We start from the raw sequence: 22,948 nt of genomic DNA on the forward strand, positions 1-22,948 counted from the left end.
TCAAGTCCAATGTTTGGAAATTGCAGATTATTACTGGCGGCACGATGGCTCAGTGGTTAGCACTGCTGCCTCACAGCACCAGGGCCTCAGCCTCGATTTTCAACCTCGGGCGAAGGTCTGTGTGTAGTTTACATATTCTCCCCTTGTCTGCCTGGGTTTCCTTCGGGTGCTCTAGTTTCCTCCCATAATCCAAAGATGTGCAGGTTAGGTGAATTGGTCATGCTAAATTGCCCATAGAGTTAGGTGCATTAGTCAGAGGTAAATATAGGGTAGGGGCATGATCCGTGTTGGTTGCTCTTCGGAGGGCCGGTGTGGACTTGTTGGGCCAAATGGCCTGTTTCTATACTGCAGGGAATTTAATCTAATTAATTAAATAATACATATTCACCCCAACCACAGATTCAAGTTAATGCTATATTTATGATAGGATTGCCCTACACATTTGGTTTTATTGCAATAATAGGTTTAGTAAATGCACAACAGATATGTTAATGATGATGTGACCCTAACATCAGTACAGCAGAGACAGAAAAAATATCCAAAACATGAGGAGGAGAAGAGACACAGTGCACAGGAGAACTGTACTCAGTGTGATGTACACCATTGTGTTAATGAAGAGCTTACAGGATTTCTGAGAGTCAGATAGACTTTCTCGAGGTTAATGATTAGTTAGAGAGAAAGAGTCTCAGAAGAGTAGCAGTCTAGCCAGAGAGTTCAGTTTCGAAGTGTGCAGTATAGGCACACAAAGGACAGGAGAAGGTAACATCTCAGAAAAGTGGATTACAGGACGGCCCTCGTATCCACAGAATCGTTTTCTGCGGTCTCAGTTCTCTGCAGTTCACCGCAGTTGGAACATTTTTTAGGGAATATTCTGGAACCAGGGACCAGCAGGCTGCCAAGAAGGCACGTTTCCATATAAGTGAATGATTTCGCTCCTATCTGCGGTTTCGGGCTTCCGTAATATACTCGGGAATGTATCCCCTGTGAGTACAGCGGGGGGCTACTGTATATCGACTCCAGCGAGATATCCATGATGGGATAGTCATGCATATCAAGGCTTAGGGAGTTCTCTCAAAATAATGAAAACCTCAAAAGTCTATTTCACAAGCAAATGATGCAACATAACAAAGATTTGAGAGTATGGAGATAATATGGAAGATGGAATTACAGGTGAAGGATAGCCAAGACCTCGTTGAATGGCAAAGCAGATATAGTGGGCTGCATGGCCTTATTCCTGCTTCTATTTCTCATGCTCTGAAATAACAAGTTTACAATAGCAGAGGGATGATAGTTGGATATGTATTATTTATTTATCAGCAAAATCTTATGAGACATCTCATTGTTTAAATGTAGAGCTACAAAAGGCAACAGAGATGAGCTTAGTTTCAAAAGCGTGGAATGCCCGATCATATTTGTTTGATTTTAAGGATTCTGCAGCCTCCAAATAGTATGAACTTCCGAGGTTCGTGCTTGCTGCATTATAATGACAAGATATATGCTATGATTATAACATTCATGAGACAAGGTCCAAATGTGTCATGTGCGTGTATGAAAATGTACAGGGAGACAATTTTGATTGAGAGGGAATGCATAACTAAGAACAGGGAAAATGCAACAGCATAAGTAGAATAATTGGTTTTGCCACTATCTAGGTGTGATTGACAATCTCATTGACTCAGGACAGAAATGAGCCAGGAGAAAAAGCAAAGATAAATAAGCACGTGGATAAAAAGAATCAGAAGAATAGAAAGTTCATGATTAGATTTTTTTAAAAAAAAGAGTATAGGCACCCTGTTGGACTGAGGGTTGACTATTGTTGAGACTAAAGCACATTTAAAGAGAAATAGATCAAAGACAGATAGAAGATAGAAAACTAGATAAGAGACTGTAATGTGTAGCAGTCAGACATAACGAGGAGTTGGATAAAGATAAAGGTCATAATCAACTTATAATTATGTGGTGCAGAAAATTAATTGTTGGTCAGATTTAAAACAGCGCTTAAGGGGAATAATATATTATACAGACATTTACATATCAGACAGAATGCATTAATTACGGAATACATTCATGATTCAGATTTCTTAACTGAGTAATGTTTGAAGATGTAATCCCAAAGCAATCTTAATATATTGGACAAATGTAAAGGACAAATGTAACTGATTGGAGAACAGCAGTCCTCAGTAAAGGAATGGAAAGAGTCTATTTGTGCTAGGTTGGACTTTTGGAAAATTGGAGAATGGATTAAGCCATGGCAGAAAAAATGAATGGGGATATACAGTCACAGAGTCATTCAATCTGGACACAGACACTTGGTGCAACTCAACCACATCAACCAGATATCCCAATCTGACCTAATCCTATTTACAAGAATTTGGCCCATATCCCTTTAAACCCTTGCTGTTCATATACCCATCCTGATGCCTTTTAAATATTGCAATTGTAACAGTCTCCAGCACTTCCTCCAACAGCTCATTCCATACATGCATCACCCTCTATGTGAAAAAGCTACCCCTCAGGTTCTTTTAAATCTCCCCCCCCCACACCCTCCTCACCTTAAACCTATGCCCTCTCGTTTTGGACTCCCCCAACCTAGGAAACAGATGTTGGCTATTCATCCTATCCATACTTCTCATGATTCTCCCCAGCATCCGACCATTAACAGCATAAGTCTTGCCTTGGTTTGCCTTAATAAAATGTAACACCACATACTTTTCTGGAGTCATAGAGTCAGAGAGGTGTATAGCATGGAAACAAGCAATTCGGTCCAATCATCCATGCCGACTAGATATCCCAACCTAATCTAGTTCCATTTGCCAGCACCCTGCCCAAACCCATCCAATTCATATAGCTATCCAGATGCCTTTTAAATGTTTGCAATTGTACCATCCTCCACCACTTCCTCTGGCAGCTCATTCCATATACGTACCACCCTCTGCATGAAAAAGATGCTCCTTAGGTCTCTTTTATATCTTTCCCCTCTCACCCTAAACTTATATCCTCCAGCACTGGACTCCCCCATGCCAGGGAAAAGACTTTGTCTGTTTACCCTATCCATGTCCTATCTTGAGTTTATAAACCTCTATAAGGTTGCCCCTCAGCCTCGGACACTCCAGGGAAAACAGTGCCAGCCTATTCAGCCTCTCCCTGTAGCTCAAATCTTCCAACCCTGGCAACATCCTTGTAAATCTTTTCTGAACCCCTTCAAGTTTCACAACATCCTTCCTAAATTAAACTCTATCTGCCATTCCTCGGCCCATATATTCACATCAAAATAAGCATGTTATGGTCAATGAAATGTAATCATTATTGTGAATGCATCATCAAACTTGCACAATACAATTTTCTATGAACATCAATTGGACAGATTTAACCTGTCTGTGTGATTTACATTGTTGCTCTGTTCAATGAATCACAGACTTATTTACAGCATAAAAGAGGCCTTTCAGCCAAATGAAACTGCCAATAGCTGGTTTCACTCTTAACCTTTTGAATCATATAGAGAATACAAAGCAGACTGACTTTGTTATTTGTCAACAGAATTGGCATTATCCAAGTTCTTTTAACTTGATGGTTAATTTTTTGCAGACCATCTTTCTACTCTTGATTAATTTTACTACTTTTGGCACACTACAATGACCTATATCAGAAGAAAATGTATTACTTTCTGGACCTCTGAATAAGCTGGAATGCTCAATAAGCAATTCTTGTAACTAGTTTCTGTATGTTTTTGAAAAGTAATTGTCTGGCATTTGTTATGTATTTATTTTGGCGTTCTTCAGCTGAACCCACCCAACTTGTTAGAAGTGTGAGCTGATAATTGGATAGTGAGGTCATCTGGATCTTAATAAATGGCAAAACGAAAATCTCCCTGCATAAATATTGAATTTAAAGTTAGAGAAATGGAATAAGGCAAGTTAAATTACAGTGGCTATTTCAACGTCAAATTAAGTGCAGAAAGAGAAATAAAGATATAGAAAAGAAAGATCTTTACTCTTTCTCAGTCAGCGAATTTAATCCTCAATCTTTCTAACTTATACATTGTTAATAATGTTATATTATTAACTGGACTTGACTTTCTGTAGTGAGTTTACTGGACAATTAATACGCGGATAAAAACAGAATGTGTTGGAGAAATTCAGTAGATCTGGCAGCACCTGTGGAGAGAGAAATAGTATTTCACATTTTAAATACAACGTGACTCTACTTCAGACTTGTCAAACCTACTGAGTTTCTCCAGCACTTTCAGTTTGTATTTTCAATCTCCAGCATTTGCAATACTTTGCTTTTATAACGGTATGTGAGTGCAGCTACACTTTAGAACTCAGGGAGTTGGATGACAAACTGTCATTCTCACAGGGTAAACTGCAGTGTGATGCAATCGTTTGGCAACTTTCACAAATCAGGCTCTTTCACTTCTTTACTACAAATTTCCTGCTGAATATGCCCATGAAAAGGATTTTTCATGCATCTCTGCACAATTTATTGGCTCAAAACTAGCAAATTACTATTTCTCTGGCTATATTTCACTGTTAGCTCTGAGAGTATGCACAATTGCAATTGTCCAAATTCAGTGTTGTGCGTTTCCATCCCCAATTTCTTTTTGTGGTCTTTGTAATCAGAATCTAGTAGATCCTCATGCCCATTGTACTGGATTTCCCATTCTGGTGGGACCTTCATTCTCATTCTGACAGGAAATTGTAGAATATACTTTATGTTTCAGCAGAAAAGGTCAAGAAATTGACAAGAAACTACATCAACATTTTCACTTTAATGCAGGGATGATGAACAGCTAATGTTAAACTTCACAATCAGAGTTTTTATCCAAATAAGCTAATTGGACTGATTATCACTTACCCCATGACATACTTTGACTATGTTCCATAATTTCTTATCACTGTCAATCTTGACTTTAGAATATAGGCTGCACAGTTTCTATCACTAACCATAGATTCTATGCTTATATTTTCTGCTCTGTTTTAATATGGTAGCTGGTATTTAATGAGTATGACATGGCCTGTGGGTAGGGGACTCTGAAGGGGATGGTGGTAGTTCAGGGAGAGAATATAGTTGATCATTACACTTTATCAATAGGTTGCTATGGACTGGTTTTCAGTAGATAATCAGCTGATGTATGTTCCTGAATAAATCAATATCCTCGGGCTGAAAGATAAATATATTAACTCATTAATGCTATCTAATTGTTTGCAAGCCAGCACAGGGTGCAATTAATACACACTGTCTGGTTCCTAATAAATTACTATAGACAAATTAATCAATTTGAGTTGTTTGACCCAATGCAAGAAATGACAAGCTAACTGAATTAGGACTAAAAATATCAATATCCAATTTAAAATTTCCTTAAAATCTAAATAAAATACACAAATTGATCAATTCACAGGAACTCTTAAGCAACTGACAGTAGCAAATAGAGTGTTGGTATTTAGAGAATGTACAATCATTAAGCAGTAACCTGATTCAATTATGTTTAGTTAATTGCACCCTTTAAGTTCTTGTTCTGTAAACCCTACAGGATTTCTCCCATTTTTCTTACTCCAAGTACAGCTTCCTTCCGTTATCTTGATGAAGTCTGACTTTACTGAGCCATGTTCTGTGTGATTGCTGTTGACAATGAGACCTCCTTCCAGCTCTGCTTTATCTGGTTCATCTGGAATTCCCCTTTCTGTACTGACATTCCACAATTTTCTTTATTTAAAGAATAACCATTGGAAACAATCGGGAAGAAGGTAATCAGAACAGAAGAATATTGCAAGTAAGTAGAGTGTGAATGGAATAACACAGGATTGCCTTCCTTCAGATGTGATTTTCCTCTCAAATTTCTTCTATTTAATAAAAAAAAACAGTTAATATCTTCCAGTTTTGATGAAGGAGTTGAAGCTGAAATACTCTTTACTCAATTCTCTCCAAGGATGCTGCACAATTTACGAAGCATTTCCAGAATTTGTACAGTTTTCCACTTCCAAACAGTCTTTGCTTCTGGATCTTTTATTTCATCTCTTTGAGCTTCTCTCCAAGCATTTCTGTTCTGGAGGATACCTGGAATCCAAATGTTAACTCTGCTTTCCCTCCACAGAAGCTGCCAGACGTACTGAGTTTCTCCAGGTCTTCAGCTCTTCAGCATCTGCAGATCTTTGTTTCATTTTACCATTCAAGCCATTCCAATTCTGAACCTGGACTCCATGACTCAAATGCATTTTGTCCTTTGGGATTTGCAGGAACGAGGATTTCCAGATTAGTCTCAGCCATTCAGTGGTGAACATCAAGAACAGATCTATGTGAGATTGCTTTTCTTTTAGCCAGTGCTGTAGGTGCCAAGATTAAATCCTTCCCTGAACGCTTCCGCAGGACTCCCTAGGATAATGAGAGTTCCAACTCCCTTACGGCAACCTGTGCCCACTGGGATATTACCATGGCAGTTATAATTTATTTACTGGAAAGGACAAATCAAGTTACAAATGAAAACAACATTGAGGTTACTAAAGGGGAGAAGGAACAAAAAAGTGCTTTTCTCCTGTAATTAAAGAACCCATTAATCAAACATATAAACTAAAGCAAGATCCATTGCATTTTCTAATCCCATCAGCTGATGGCAGAAAGGTGAAATATTGCATCCAGAATTTATTGATTCATGCAAGGCACTTAGCTTAAGCAGAACATGTGTTAAATCTGTTGCTGTTATTGTATTTACAACCCACAGAGAAAAGCTGTGGGGTTAATGCTTTGGCAAGGAAAATTATTCCTGACAGGAGCTCAGATATAAAATTTATTCAACATGCCTCATTACTAATATTCTTACAATTTTGATTAATGTTATTCAGTGGAAGGCAAGGAGTGTGAAGGTGGGGTGTACAGTAGAAAAGAGTCCTGTAAAGTAGATAATCAATTGAAATTGAGGCTCAGAATTGCTTTACATCTGCAAAACAATAATAGAACCCGAGAAGCACATAGCAAAGGCCAAGGGTGAAAACACAATATGAAAGTCTGGTACAGAGGATCATGGATGCTGATTGTGAGCAAGCAGAGAGATGATGGCAAAAGGAGGTGAATAAAAGGGCATTAATGTCTCTCTGCTACAGGGAAGATGTTGTTAGACATAAAAGGGTTCAGAAAAGATTTATGAGGATGTTGTCAGGGTTGAAGGATTTGAGCTATAGAGACAGGCTAAATAGGCTGGGGCTGTTCTCCCTGGAGCATTGGAGGCTGAGGGCTGACGTTATAGAGATTTATAAAATCATGAGGGGCATAGAGAGGGTGAATAGCCAATGTCTTTTTCCTGTGATAGGGGAGTCCAAAACTAGAGGGCATAGGTTTAAATTAAGAGGAGAAAGATTTAAAAAGGACTGAAGGGACAACTTTTTCATGCAGTAGGTAGTGCGTGCATGGAATGACCTCCGAGAGGATACAATTACACATTAAAAGGCATCTGGATGGGTGTATGAATAACAAGGGTTTAAAGGGATATGTGTCAAATGCTGACAAATGGGACTAGATTAGGTTGGGATACCTGGTCGGCATGGATGAGTTGGACTAAAGGGTTTCCTCTTTGCTACAACTCTATGAAAAAATATTAAACATGTAAGAGTTAAACAGTATGAAAAACTAGGTTGAAGAAAGAATGGAGCCAATGATCTTCTGAATGACAAGTTACCAGACTCAGAATGGTAACTCTGCTTTCTCCTGACAGACGGTAACAGACCTGCTGAGTTTCTCCAGCAATTTCTGTTTTTTTTTCAGATTTCTAGCATCTACAGTTCTTTGTTTGATTTTGGAGGCAATGATGATTGAGAACACACATGAAGATTGTGGTAAGGATTCTCAGATCGCTGAAGGATTACTGTAGGAACAATTCAGAGCCATTTTGGAGCAGTTTGAAAGAGAGACCTGTGGTTAAAGGATCATGGACCAAAATAAGATGAACCCTAGGGTAAGTGTTGCAAAGAGTCAAAAAGAAATGATAATATTTAATCAAAGGCCCTGACTTCAGTGGTTATGAAGTGCTTTGAAAGGCTGGCCATGGCATTACTCAACTCCATACTCCCCACTACTCTTGACCCACTCCAATTTGCCCATTTGACCAACAGATCCACATCAGATGCCATAAATCTTGCCCTTCACTCCTCCCAAGAACATTTTGACACCAATATCAGCTACATAAGAATCCCACTCATTGACTACAGTTCAGCTTTCAACACAATTATCCCCTCGAGACTGATTACTAAACTTAGTGATCTCGGATTAAGCCCCACTCTCTGCAACTGATTCCTCAGTTTCCTGACCCACAAGACAAGATCAGTGAAGATTGAGGATAATATTTCATCCTCACTAGCATTCAACACTGGAGCCCCTCAGGGGTGCATACTGCGATGACTGCGTCGCCAAATACCAAACTAATGTCATTTACAAGTTCGCTGATGACACCACCACAGTCAGTTGAATCTCAGATGGTGGTGAAACAGATTACAAGTGAGAAGTGGAAGACCTGGAAAAGTGGTACACTGAGAACAACCTAACTCTCAATGCTAGCAAAACCAAGGAACTCATTATTGACTATCAGTAGGATGTTACTCATGCTCCCCTACACATTAACAGCACAGAGGTGGAACGAGTGGAGAATGTCAAGCTCCTGGGAGTGGTCATCCATAACAAGCTTTCTTGGACTGTTCATGTGGATGCACTGGTTACAAAGGCCAAATAACGTCTCTTCTTCCTCAGGCAGCTGAGGAAATTTGGCATGACGGTGAATACTCTTGCCAACTTTTATAGGTTTGCCATCAAGAGCATTCTATCTGGATGTATCACTACCTGATATGACAACTATATCATTCAAGATCAGAGATGGTTACAGAGAGTGGTGAGCTTGGTCCGGACAATCACAAAGGCCAACCTCCCATCTATAGAATCCATCTACCAGGCCCGCTGTCAAGGACAGGCCGCCAGCATTCTCAAAGATCCATCCCACCCTGGCAATGGTTTTCTACAACCTCTACCATCAGGAGGAATGTATAGAAGCCAGAACACATGCACCAGCCGGTTTCGAAACAGTTTCTACCCTACTGTTGCTAGAATACTGAATGGACTCACAAACGCTTAATATTCGCCTGTATCTGTGTTTTTATTTTTACCTATTATTTACTTATATCTGCTACTTAACTCTGTGATCTGCCTGCATTGCTCATAAGACAAAGTTTTTCACTGTGCATGTGTGACAATAAATTCAATTTAATTCAACTCAATTCAATTCAAGAACCAACAGTATTTGTGAGACATGAAGTGGGGAGTTTGTTACTCCTGGAGTTGGCAACAGAGGTGGCAAGAAAGGGAAGTAATTGGACAAGTTCAACTAGATGAGGTACTCATCACTTCCAACCAAGTCTCCATTTGAGCTCTTGGTGAGTAGGCCCATTTGTGATCATCTCAACCTGCTGCCAACTAAGGGCCTTAATTGGCCACTTAATGACTTCAACTCACCACTTCCCTGATCACCTCGCTTCCTGACAGATGAGAAGGTGGCTAACCTCCTGACTGGGAAACTGCATGTGCTGTCTGCCAGTTTGGGGGACACCTCTAATTTCCCCATCTGGGCCAATCAGAGGCATGGATAGGGGTGGCTGCATGAGGTCAGCCTCCAAAAACAAACACATTGCCATTGCCTCCAACACCCCTTGAGTTCCCTCTCCCTGCAACTCTGACATCACAAGGAGAAGGAAAATAGAATTTATCTTCTCATTGCTGGCTCCGCTATGAGGTCTGCTTCAACTGGCAGCCTTTAGGACCCAGGCATTGCTGGCCTCTGATTGGCTGGTAGCTTTTGGCGGCCAGGATGCCAATTTTGATGCCTGCAGTTGGCCTGAGAGGTTTATTCAAACCCACCTGCCAGCTCTTAATGAGCTGATTGATGCATGATTGGATGGGTTATCTCAGTGATGGGATGCTATGTTAGTTGCCACTTAACACATTAGAGGTGGACTGGCAAATCTGTGTCTCCTGAGCCCTCTGAAGGAGATGGTACATTCTGGATTGTTGTAATTGAGCCTGTTGCACCATTGTGAACATTACAATGATGTTGATTTTCCACTCAGCAGCCACTGCGACTACTGTGTGTGGTATGTGATAAGGAAATCATCCACTTTGAACGATGTCATTTCCAGTGGGCTCCAGTTATGTCGGGAGCTGCTTAATATACATAAACAACCTTCCTAGCAAGTTAGAAAAAAGGTGCAACTATTTACAGATGTTCGTATCATTTACCCATCAGGGAAAAATATCAAGATCTTGATAGAGGAGTTGCAAATATGGAATGGACTGGTGGGAAGTGACTGACTCAAGTACCTGGTGTCTCTGGCAATGTCTAAGCTCATCCCGACAAATTGCAAATATCATTTTTTTTCTAAGACAGTGTTTAGCAGATCCTGTGTGTAACAGGTAGTGATGGCAAGGGGGAGCACCAAGCAGGGTAACTGGAGAAGCCAACCAGCCCCTCTGTGGAAGAGAGAATGTCTTCAGGGAAAGAAGAGCTCTTGGGTGGGAAGAGTCAGAGCAGTAAAAAAAAAATCCGCAACCAAATGTAAGTCACAGGCTTAATTCCATGTCAATACAGAATCTTCCATGTTTCACCTTGATTTCTCTTCATGTAGAGCATGACATGATGCCAAAGAAATAAATATTTTCTGCTTCTTTGGGCCATTTGTGTGTTTGAATCTCATTACAAATCGGTCAGCAATGCTTCCTCCTGAAGGACAAGTTGCCAATGGAAATAGTCACCGCCCCATCGTTTGAAATCTTCCTGACCTATCTTTAAACTATTTTTCCTTAAAGTAATCACTGTCATGATTAAATCTTAGCAGGTCATGCCTGGATAAGCTGGAGCTACCTGCACCAATGGGGGTGGGTATTAACGTTGACACACTGAAGCAGACTGGCATGATTGTCAGCTGTGGCTCAGTTTGTTGTGTTCTCACCTTAGAGTAATAGAATGTGGGTTCGAGTCCCACTCTGGACACTTTAGCACAACAACCTATGATGACACTCCAGTGAAGTACTGAGGGCATGCTGCACTGTCAGAGGCCTCAGCTTCCACTGCAACATAGGGAGAAAACACTCAACAGCTGGGACCGAAGTGGAACATTAAACTGAGGTCCTGAGCCCAACAATAATTGCCTGTACAAGCCCAGCTCAGTACAGTGCAGATTAAGACAGCTGTGATTAGATAACAGGTACCAATACTGAAAGGTGCACACAGAATTCTAGCAATCTCCTCCAGCATGTTATTGGGACGATGAGTGGCAGTAGCTACACAGAGCATGACCCCTACTGCCCTGTCTCAGAATGAGAACATTCCTAGGCTCATTATTGCCAATTAGCCGGTGCATTTACTAATTCCTCTCTGTCAGCTCAGCGGGATTATAAACTCCAAGGTAATGCAGCTTGAAACCAATGTTACAACACAGCATTGAATCCCTCTGTGACTTAACTCAAACAGCCAGAAAAGCTTACCTCGTCTCGTAATCTATTCAAATATAAGGGACAGAGAACTCCCAAATTCCGCTATTTAAAGAAATGACATCAATTTATTTTTTTTTAACTCCAAAAGTGAACATTAAACAAGAACTATTCACAACTTTAAGCCCCCCTTTTCTCTTAACTGCTTATTGTCTGTCTCTAACTCTACAACAATATGCTGTTCTAATCAGACACTTATTAAAATTATATCAACTTAATTTCAAAACCACACAGCCACTGTCATCTCCGGTGTCTGTCTTCTTCAAACTGAAGATCTCCCTGGGTCATCTTCTTTCTTTTTACTGCGAACATGTTTCATACGCAAAGGTACCTTTGATAAAGAGTGTTTTCTAATTTCATGGGTCTCTCTCAATTGTAGTTAATCTCTCTGCAGTTTCCAAAATGTCTGCATTTTTATATCCCCAACATCGGATCATCTCATGGATTCGATGTTAGCAAAACAGTAAATTCAAACTTGATGGGGTTTTAGCATCTTCGGGCATAATTTAAACTGATTGGTTAAATTCAAATTGTTGTCAAAACAGCAACCAACTCAAGTATCCATTTCAACTGTTACTTCCAATTTTCCAATACACTCTGGAATTGCCATCTAGTCATATACAGACGAATCTCGATTATCCGTATATCAATTATCTGAATTTTGGACTATGCGAAGAAGATCTCAAGGCCCCGATAGAAACATTACTATACATCAGAGAGGTGTTTTCAACACCGATTATGTCTTTTGTTTACAATGATAAAAAAGGAACTCGACTTACTTAAATGCTGCTGAGAACAGTTCTGGACATCTGAGGGAACCTTCTTCGCTGTCCACTGCACCTCCAATTTTGATGTCATCTGCAAACTTACTAACTGTACCTCTTATGCTCACATTCAAACCCATTTATGTAAATGACAAAAAGTAGTGGACCCAGCACCGATCCTTGTGGCACTCCACTGGTCACACGCCTCCAGTCTGAAAAACAACCCTCCAGCACCACCCTCTGTCTTCTACCTTTGATCCAGTTCTGTATCGAAATGGCTAGTTCTCCCTTTATTCCATGAGATGTAACCTTGCTAACCAGTCGCCCATAGGGAACCTTGTTGAACACCTTACTGAAGTCCAGATAGATTACATCCACCGCTCTGCCCTCATCAGTCTTCATTGTTACTTCTTCAAAAAACTCAATCAAGTTTGTGAGAAATGATTTCCCATGCGCAAAGTTATGTTGACTATCCCTAATTAGTCCTTGCCTTTTAAATACAGAGACATCCTCTCCCTCAGGATGCTCTTCAACAATTTGCCCACCACTGATGTCAGGCTCACTGGTCTACTGTTCCCTGGCTTGTCCTTACCACCCTTCTTAAACAGTGACACGTTAGCCAACCTCCAGTCTTCTGGCACCTCACCTGTGACAATCGATGATACAACTATCTCAGCAAGAGGCCCAGCAAAACCTTTCCTAGCTTCCCAAAGAGTTCTAGGGTACACCTGGGGATTTATCCACCTTTATGTGTTTAAAGACATCCAGCACTTCATCCATAAGATGTCACCATCTATTTCCCTACAGTCTATATCTTCCATGTCCTTTTCCACTGTAAATATTTATGCAAAATACTCGTTTAGCGTCTCTCCCATTTTCTGTGTCTCCACACAAAGGCTGCCTTGCTGATCTTTGAGGGGCTCTATTCTCTTCTAGTTACGCTTTTGTCCTTAATGTATTTGTAAAAACTCTTTGGATTCTCCTTAATTCTATTTGCCAAAGGTATCTCTTGTCCCCTTTTTGCCCTCCTGATTTCCCTCTTAAGTATACTCCTACTGCCTTTATACTCTTCTAAGGATTAATTTGATCTGTCTTGTCTACACCTGAGGTATGCTTCCTTCTTTTTCTTAACCAAACCCTCAATTTCTTTAGTCATCCAGCATTCCCTATACCTACCAGCCTTTCCTTTCACCCTAACAGGAAAAAACTTTCTCTGGAATCTTGTGATCTCATTTCTGAAGACTTCCCATTTTCTAGCCATCCCTTTACCTGTGAACATCTGCCCCCAATCAGCTTTGAAAGTTTTTGCCTAATACCGTCAAAATTGGCCTTTCTCCAATTTAGAACTTCAACTTTTAGATCTGGTCTATCCTTTTCCATCACTACATTAAATCTAGTAAAATTGTGGTCGCTGGCCCCAAATTGCTCCCCCACTGACACCTCAGTCACCTGCCTTGCCTTATTTCCAAGAATAGGTCAAGTTTTGCACCTTCTCTAGTAGGTACTTCCACACACTGAATCAGAAAATTGTCTTGTACACACTTAACAAATTCTTCTCCATCTAAACCCTTAACACTATGGCAGTCCCAGTCTATGTTTGGAAAGTTAAAATCCTCTCCCATAAACACCCTATTATTCTTACAGATCACTGAGATCTCCATACAAATTTGTTTCTCAATTTCCCTTTGACTATTAGGGGGTCTACAATACAATCCTAATAAGGTGACCATCCATTTCTTATTTCTCAGTTCCACCCAAATAACTTCCCTGGATGTATTTTTGGGAATATCCTCCCTCAGCACAGCTGTAATGCTATCCCTTATCAAAAATGCCACTACCCTCCTCTCTTGCCTATCTTGGTGGGCGGCATGGTGACACAGTGGTTAACACTGCTGCGTCAGAGCACCAGAGACCGGGTTCAATTCCCGCTTCAGGCAACTGTCTATGTGGAGTTTGCACATTCTCCCCGTGTCTGTGTGGGTTTCCTCCCAGTGCTCCAGTTTTCTCCCACAGTCCAAAAATGTGCAGGTTAGATGAATTGGCCATGCTAAATTGCCCATAGTGTTAGGTGTAGGGGAATGGGTCTGGGTGGGTTACTCTTCGGAGGGTTGGTGTGGGCTTGTTGGGCCGAAGGGCCTGTTTCCACACTGTAAAGTAATCTAATCTAATCTTTCTATCCTTCCTGTAGTATTTGTATCCTGGAACATTAAGCTGCCAGTCCTGTCCATCGTCTGCCTTCCCTGTTAGGCCCCTTGCATTGAAATAAATGCAGTTTAATTTATTAGCCCTACCTTGTCCCTGCCTGCCCTGACTCGCTTCTGTTCTCAACTGTACCAGTCTCAGATTGATCTCTTTCCTCACTATCTCCCTGGGTCTCACCACCCCAACCTTACTAGTTTAAAACATCTTGAGCAGATTTAGCGAATCTCCCTGCCAGTATATTAGTCCCCTTTCAATTTAGGTGCAATCTGTCCTTCTTGTACAGGTCACTTCTACCCCAAAAAAGGTTCCAATGATCCAAGAATGTGAATCCTTCTCCCATACACCAGCTCCTCAGCCTTACATTCATCTGCTTTATTCTCCTATTCCTGCCCTCACTAGCTCGTAGCACTGGGAGTAACCCAGATATTACTACCCTTGAGGACCTCCTTTTTAAATTCCTGTGTAATTCTTTGTAATCTCCCTTCAGAATCTCAACCTTTTCAGTTCCTATGTCGTTGGTTCCAATGTGGACAATGACCTCTTGCTGGCCCCTCTCCCCCTTGAGAACATTCTGAGACATCCTTGATCCTGGCACCGGGGAAGCAATACACCTTTCTAAGTTTTCACTGCTGGCCACAGAAACGTCTGTCTGTACCTCGGACTAGAGATTTCCCTAACGCAATTGATCTCTTGGAACTCAACATATCGCTCACTGCATTAGAGCCAGTCTCAATATCAGAAACTTGGCTGTTCGTGCTATGTTCCCCTGTGAATCAATCACCCCCTGCATTTTCCAAAACAGCACACTTGTTTGAAATTGTTGTCTGAGAGTGGCTGTTGGTTTGTGTGCTGTTATGAGTCCTAGTGGTCGCAGTAGTCTGGCTGTCAGTTCAGAAATGCTCTTGATGTATGGTAGTGTGGCTAGTCCTTTGGTTTGCAGCATGTCCTCATTCCGTTGTCATCTGTTGATGAAATTGCGCGGGTATCTGTTTTTGGCGAATACATTGTATAGGTGTTCTTCATCCTCTTTTTGCAGTTCTGGTGTACTGCAGTGTATTGTGGCCCTTTTGAATAATGTCTTGATGCAACTTCTTTTGCATGTATTGGGGTGCTTGCTTTCGTGGTTCATTAAAAACACAGAAATAGAGAACACACACCGGATCATCAACGCCACACTCACAGGAATCCGATTCACTAGAGAGGAAGAAAAGGACAACCAACTCCCATTCCTCGACGTGATGGTACAGAGAACACCTAATGGAGAATTCACCACAAAGGTATACAGGAAAGCCACACACACAGACCAAGTCCTGAACTACGAAAGCAACCACCCCATATCAAGAGCATTTCCAAACTGATAGCCAGACTACTGCGACCATTAGGACTCACAACAGCACACAAACCAACAGCCACTCTCAGACAACAACTCACCAGAACGAAGGACCCGATATCCAGCATGAGCAAAACCAATGTAGTGTACTAAATCCCATGCAAGGACTGCACAAAACACTACATAGGACAAACAGGAAGACAGCTAACGATCCGCATCCATGAACACCAACTAGCCATGAAACGACACGACCAGCTATCCTTAGTAGCTACACACGCAGATGACAAGCAACAAGAATTTGACTGGGACAACACTACTATTACAGGACAAGCCAAACAGAGAACAGTCAGGGAATTCCTAGAGGCATGGCACTCATCCACAGATTCTTTCAATAAGCACATCGACCTGGACCCAATATACCGGCCACTGCAGCGGACAGCTGGAACTGACAACCGGAAGCAACAGATTCAAACCACTACAAATGGTGGAGAAAAGATCACAGAAGTGCTTCACAGGAGGCTCCCAAACACTGAGGATGTCACCTAGACAGGGGACGAAACGTCTGCAACACAAATTCCCAGCTCGGCGTACAGAATCACAGCAACGGGCACCAGAGCTACAAATCTTCTCACAAACTTTGTGGCAATGTTTTAACATATTTGTGTACATCACTACATTCTCTCTTCATCTCCATCCTGTTAACTTGACTTTGCTGACTAATTTGCAACTTCTGAAGTTCAAATTCTCTCTCCTTTATCTTTCTCTTTCTTCTCTCTTTCTTTGCTCAGATAAGAAGCTCCTTCCCTTTTCTTTTGCCTCTCTCTTTCTTTCTTCTCTCATTGCTCATCTTTTCCTTTATTTATCTTCTAACTTCATTTGCCTCAACTGCAATTTAAGTTTTTCTAATTCTACTGTAATTATCTGTTTCTCTGATACACCTAAGTGCTTGAACAACTCCATTATAATTTTAGCATTACTTTTGTCTGTGGTTAAACCCAATTCTCACCTAATTGTTTAATCTATAATTATGCCCTTGCTCTGTCTTTCTAAACCTTCTTGGCAAATTTGAGAAACATTTTCAAACCCTAGAACCTCATTTGCAATCTTCAAGGCCATTCCCTCACTTTCAATTTAATCAACCACAAGTAACCAAAATTAAACAATTTTTTTTCATCTTGTTTTATTTAAAACACTAATTGGCAGGTGTTTAAATCTACTGGGACATTTTGAACCACAAATCTATTTAAATCTGTCCAAATCTCAGACTGGATCTATCTAAACCTGTCTAAATCTATGCAAATCCTGGATCCAAGTCCCCAAACTGTTACGACACAGTGGTGACTCCCTCTGTTAATTAACCCAAACACCTAGAAAAGCTCACCTTGCCTTGTAAACTGTTAAACTATAAATGACAGAGAACTCCCAACCTCCGCTATTTAAAGAAAATAACACCAGTTTATTTTTTAACTCTAAAAGTGAACATTAAGCAAGAACTATTCACAACTCTAAGCCCAACATTCTCGTAACTGTTTATTATCTGTCTCCAACTCTTTGAAACCATTGTCTTTGGTGCCTTTCTTCTTCTGGCTGAGGATATCCCTGGGTCGTCTTCTTTCTTTTTACTGCGAATATGTTTCATATGTAAAGGTACCTTTGATAGAGGTATTTCCTAATTTCTTGAGCCTGATTTGATGGCAGTTACTCTCGGCAATTTCCAAAATGTCTGCATGTTTACATCCCCAAAGTCAGATCAACTCTTTGGTTCGATATTGGCACAAAAATAAATTCAAACTTAAGTGGGTTTTAGTATCCTGGGGCATAATCTAAACTGATTGGATTGTTAGTTAAAATTGAATTGTTGTCAAAATGGCAACCAACTCGGGTATCTATTTCACAATCAAATGTTACATATTTTCAATTTTCCAGTACACTCTGGGACTACCATCTTGTTATATATGCAGGCGCTCGTAAGAGCTCAGTTCAGAACACCATTCACTCTCTCTGAAAGGTACAGTTCATGCCTTCAACTTCATAACACCAGGACCACAGACCCAAAGCACCAGGAGCCAGACACTAAGGAACAATATTATTTAAATGCTGTTGGTTAATGTGGTGGCAGGTACAGCCATGTTAATACATTGCCCTCTTTGATTCACTCGATGTTCAGCAACACACCTGAGCAATAGCCACTTCAGGTAGCTCCAAGTTGTCCACACACAACCATGAGGCTAGAGGAACTAGGAATCAGAATGAAACTCTTCTGCTGGTCTGAGTTATACAGAACATAATGAAAGATTGCTTAATGAGTTGGAGGTCAATCATCACAGCTCCAGGACATCTCTGCAGGAGTTCCTCAGGCTAACCATTTTCATCCATGAAATTCCCTCCATCCAAAGGTCAAAATTGGCAGCATTCACTGATAATTGTACAATGGCTCAGCATCATTTGTGACTTCTTGGATATTGAAGTAGTCCCTATCCATATGCATGAGACCAGAACAAAATCAAAGCTCAGCACATAAGAGTCAAACAACATTCACTTTATACAAATGCCAGGTAATGACCACCTCCAACAAGAGACAATGTGTCCACCTTTCCTTGACTCCTCCCATCACTGAATCCCACACAACGCCCTGGGGTTTACCATTGACCAGAAACTTAATTAGTCTAGTCTTATAAATACAGTGGATATCAAAGTTGGTCAGAGGCTCAGAAACCTACAATGAATAAATCAGCTCGTAACTCTCCAAAGCTTATCCTCAATCTATAAGGCACAAGTCAGGGTATGAATACTCAAGAAGCTTGACATCATTGAGGACAAAGCAGCCTGCTTGATTGGTACCAAATCCTCAAGCCTTCAGTCTTTGCAAGCACAGGAGCAGATGTATGTACCATCAGCAGAAATTCACTAAGGCTCCTTAGGGACAGCACCTTCACTATTGTCTAAAAGGACAAGGTCAGCAGATACAAGGGAGTACCACCATCTACAAATTCCTCTCCAAGCCACTCATCTTCCTGATGTGGAAATATATCACCATTCTTTCAATGTGGCTGTGTCAAATTCCTGGAACTCCCACCCTAACAGCACTGTGAGTGTATCTGCATCAAATGGGCTGTTGTGGTTCGAAAGGCAACTCCCCAACCTTCTTTAGATAAATGAAACTTGGCAATAAATATTGGCCCAGCCAGTGACCTCAAAATCCCATAAATGAATAAAATAAATGTCCTTCCCACAATGTGGTTCCAGAAGGTGCAAGCAAAGACTGTCTCAAACTTAACATTCAGTATTATTACCACTGCAGAATCCTCCATTATCTACATCCTGGGATCATCATTGATCAGAAATTGAACTGGACATGCTATATAAATACTGTGGTACAAGGGCACATCACAAGCTACGAATTCTGTGGCTAGTAACTCACTGCCTATCTCCTTAGTACTTATCTTCCATCTACAAAGCACAAGTCAGAAGTGTGATGAAATACTGTCTACTTTCCTGAATGGACACAATTCCAACAACAGTCAAGAGGCTTGACACCACACAGATTAAAACATCCCACTTAACTGACACTCCATTCACCAGCGTCAACATTTACTTACTCCACCACCAACTCACAGTGGCAACAGTGTGAACTATCTCCAGTAACTCAACAAGGCTCTTTGAACAGCATGTTCCAAACTTTTGATTAGTATCATTGAGCTGGACAAAGGAAGTAGATATGTGGGAAGATAACCAAGTGCAACTTTCTCTCTAAGCTACAAACCACCCTGACTCAGAATTATATCTCTGTTCCTTCACTGTCACTGGGTCAAAATCCTGGAACCTCCTCCCTAATTGTACAATGGGTGACTGCAAGGACTACAGTGATTCAAGGAGATGATTTATTACCACCACTTCAAGTGCAGTAGGGGATGAACAATAAATGGTAGCAAAGCCAGAAACACCCATATCCCATGAATGAATATACAAAAAATAACTACCCTGGTCCAAGTGTCCATTTTCAGGAGATTTAGAAGGAGAAGTCAGGAAGGATATTTTAACTTCAGGAGTACTTGAGTGCCTGGAAACAGAGAGTACTTTGATTTTCAGAGGACACTTGTGATGTGTTCCCTCAATGAAGCTGATGATGAGTGTTTTTTAGAATCAGTAGAATCTAAAGCCTAATGTCTGCTTGAAAATGAACAAGATTGTTCATTCCTGTCTGGTCTTTCAGATGAGAACCAAAAGTGTGGTGCTGAAAAAGCACAACCGGTCGGGCAGCATCCGAGGAGCAGGAAAATCGATGTTTCGGGCAAAAGCCCTTCAGACAAGAAGTTTAATGAAAGCCCTGACTGTCATTGGTGGATATAACAGATTCCTTGATATTATCCAAGGGACAGCAGGAGAATAATCACTTTAGCTCTGATGAGCATTCATCCCTCAGCTCAATCCCACTAACAGGTATTCTGATCATTGTCATTTTTCTGTTTAAGGGAGCATGCTGCATGCAAATTGGTTGCTGTGTTTGCTATACTACAATCCTTCAATTCTTTTCTTTTATTGCGAGTGCTTTGGGTCAGCTAATGGTTGTGAAAATTGCAATATAAATGCAAGTCTTCCTTCAAGAAACAAACATGGCTTAAGTTAACTTGGCTTAAACAGGAAAGCGGATTGTTACCTGAATGGTGGCAGTTTCAGAAAAGGTGATGTTCAACAAGATCTGGGTGTCATGGTGGAACAGTCGCTGAGGGTTGGTGTGTAGGTGCAGCAGGCCATGAGGAAAGCTAATGGTATGCTGGCCTTCAGAGTGAGAGGATTTAGTTATCAGAATTGGGATGTCTTGCTGGAGTTATATAGGGCCTTGGTGAGGCCATGCCTTGAACATTGTGTGCAGTTTCGGAGGAAGGACATTCTTACTGTAGAGGGATTCCAGTGAAGATTTACCAGAATATTATCCACAGGGAACAGTTTAATTGAACCCCATTGGTAATGAATGTATCAGGTAGCACTGAGAGACCTAACAGGAATGAGAATGGCAGGACTGATATATGAAGAAAGATTGGATTGACTGGGTTTGTACTCACTGGAATTAGGAAGAATAAGGAGCAGTCTCATAGATACATATAAAATCCTGATGGGACTAGACAGGCTAGTTGTGGGAAGAATGTTCCCGATGTCGGGAAAGTCTAGAATTAGGAGTCACAGTCTAAGAATAAGGGGTAAGTCATTCGAGACTGAGATGAGGAAGAATTTCTTCACTCAGAGAGTTGTGAACCTATGGAATACTTTCCTACAGAAAGCTGTTGAGGCCAGTTCATTAGATATATTCAAGAGGGAGCTGAACATGGCCCTTGTGGTATGGAGAGAAATTGTGAGTGGGATATTAAAATTGCATGATCAACCATGGTCATATTAAATAGGCTCGAAGGGCCGACTGGCCTACTCCTACACATATTTTCTATGTTTCTAAGTCCTCAACCGGACAGTACAAGATCAAACATGTCCAGAGTAGACAAGAAAAGTCACAATGCCCACAACTTGTGGCTTCTGTAAAATATTCCTGTATTGATGTTAAGGAAACAACACTTGTACAAATGGATTCAATGGTTTTCTCTGGATCCTGGCTCTGGCTGACTCTTCCATTACTTGGGCATGTGAGGTGGGAACAGACAAGCAACATATTCAAGAAAAGGATGATATAATCCTTGCCCCAATGAGCAAACTCAATGAGTAAACGCAAGTTTAATGTTATAGGATATTTCATTTCACATGCTTGATGCACTTGCAAGATCATCAAGATGTTACAGATAAGGATTCAAGCAAGTTAATTTGGGATGTAACCTTACAAAACAGTCTCTATTAATTATAAGTACTTAAGAAATAATTTATTATAAAGCTTAATTTGCGGGTTGCTATTAATCTATTTAGTCGGGGGCTCAGAGGAACTTACTTATTAGTTGTTACTAATTTATTAATTTGGAAGATGAAGGGGATATAATTTATTCATCTCAATTAACTTGTGGCACTGAAGCAAGTGCAGGGTCAGGGGGAGCAGTGACAGGGTGAGTTGAAGCAAAAATTAAAGGTGCAAAATTAATTCCAGAATATGCAATTTTGGCAGAAGATTTACCTCAGTCAATTAAGTTTTTTATGGACAATATTCAGCTGCTAATGATTAATGAATCTCAAAATCATGTTGCTTTCATACGTCAATTATCCTCCAAGTCACGCATTATGCTGACATAGAACTATATTGTTATTTCTTGATTGTCAAATCCTCGAATTCCTGGAACTACCTAACAGCACTGTGGGAATATTTTTGTTACAAGGACTGCAGTGGTATAAGTAGGTAGTTCATTATCACTTTTTAAAGGGCAATTAGGGATGAGTAGCAAATGCTGGCCTTGCCAGTGACACCCATGTCCAATGAATGAATAAAATAAATCTTATTAATGATACGTGCCAGAAGAAAATTCACAGGGAGCAGTTTATTTGAACTAATTAATTGTTTTTACCCGATCAGTAATGAATGTATCAGGTAGCACTGAGAGACATAATAGAAATGTAGACAGTTTTATTTACGTGAGTTGAAAGTTATTCAATGATGTGTATTGCTCTGGAAACTTATGAGTGAATCCTGATGTAAAAGAGAGTGTCTGTTGCAGAGTAATTGGTGATTAAGGTCTAATAGCACTTCAGGCACAGTGGCAGAGTGAATACAACCTAGAGCTAGTCTAACCTTTCCTGAGGTCATGATGGGGAGGTGCTGGTGTTGGATTGGGGTGGACAAAGTTAAAAAATCACACAATACCAGGTTATAGTTCAACAGATTTATTTGGAAGTACTACCTTTCGGAGTGTTGTTCCTTCATCTGGTAGCTGTGGAGCAGGATCCTATGACTCAGAATTTATAAGAAAGGAAAATTACAATGTCATGCAACTGAAATGATATATTGAACAAACTTAGGTATAATTGCAGAGGTGACATGCATGAATTGGTACCACCAAGACAAGGTGCACAATAGAAATCAAGATATCAATGTGAGGGCCAATGTGCTAAAGTATAGTGTTGCATCAGGTCAGTCAAAGACTACTAAGCTTTGTTAAGAGTATGAATCTTTGTGAATCTTGCTTGGAAAGGAAACAAGCTTTGGAGC

At 40.6% G+C, this 22,948-nt stretch overlaps 1 protein-coding gene across 4 annotated transcripts in view; it reads left to right on the plus strand.

The window, feature by feature from the left end:
• The window catches only part of dnase1l4.1 (deoxyribonuclease 1 like 4, tandem duplicate 1), a 114,983-nt gene that overhangs the window by 48,685 nt on the left and 43,350 nt on the right, over positions 1-22,948 (plus strand). Inside the window, exons 2-4 of one of the 4 annotated variants that reach the window (XM_060835420.1) lie at positions 5,716-5,770; positions 7,753-7,942; positions 20,027-20,253. The exons of 1 other annotated variant lie outside the window; for it this stretch is intronic. The gene's annotated coding sequence lies outside the window, so the exon portion shown is untranslated. The remainder of the gene's footprint in view (positions 1-5,715; positions 5,771-7,752; positions 7,943-20,026; positions 20,254-22,948) is intronic. 2 more of the 4 variants (XM_060835422.1, XM_060835421.1) reach the window with 2 other exon arrangements.

The sequence above is a fragment of the Hemiscyllium ocellatum genome, chromosome 14 (assembly GCF_020745735.1).
Source record: "Hemiscyllium ocellatum isolate sHemOce1 chromosome 14, sHemOce1.pat.X.cur, whole genome shotgun sequence".
NCBI classification, from domain to species: domain Eukaryota; kingdom Metazoa; phylum Chordata; class Chondrichthyes; order Orectolobiformes; family Hemiscylliidae; genus Hemiscyllium; species Hemiscyllium ocellatum.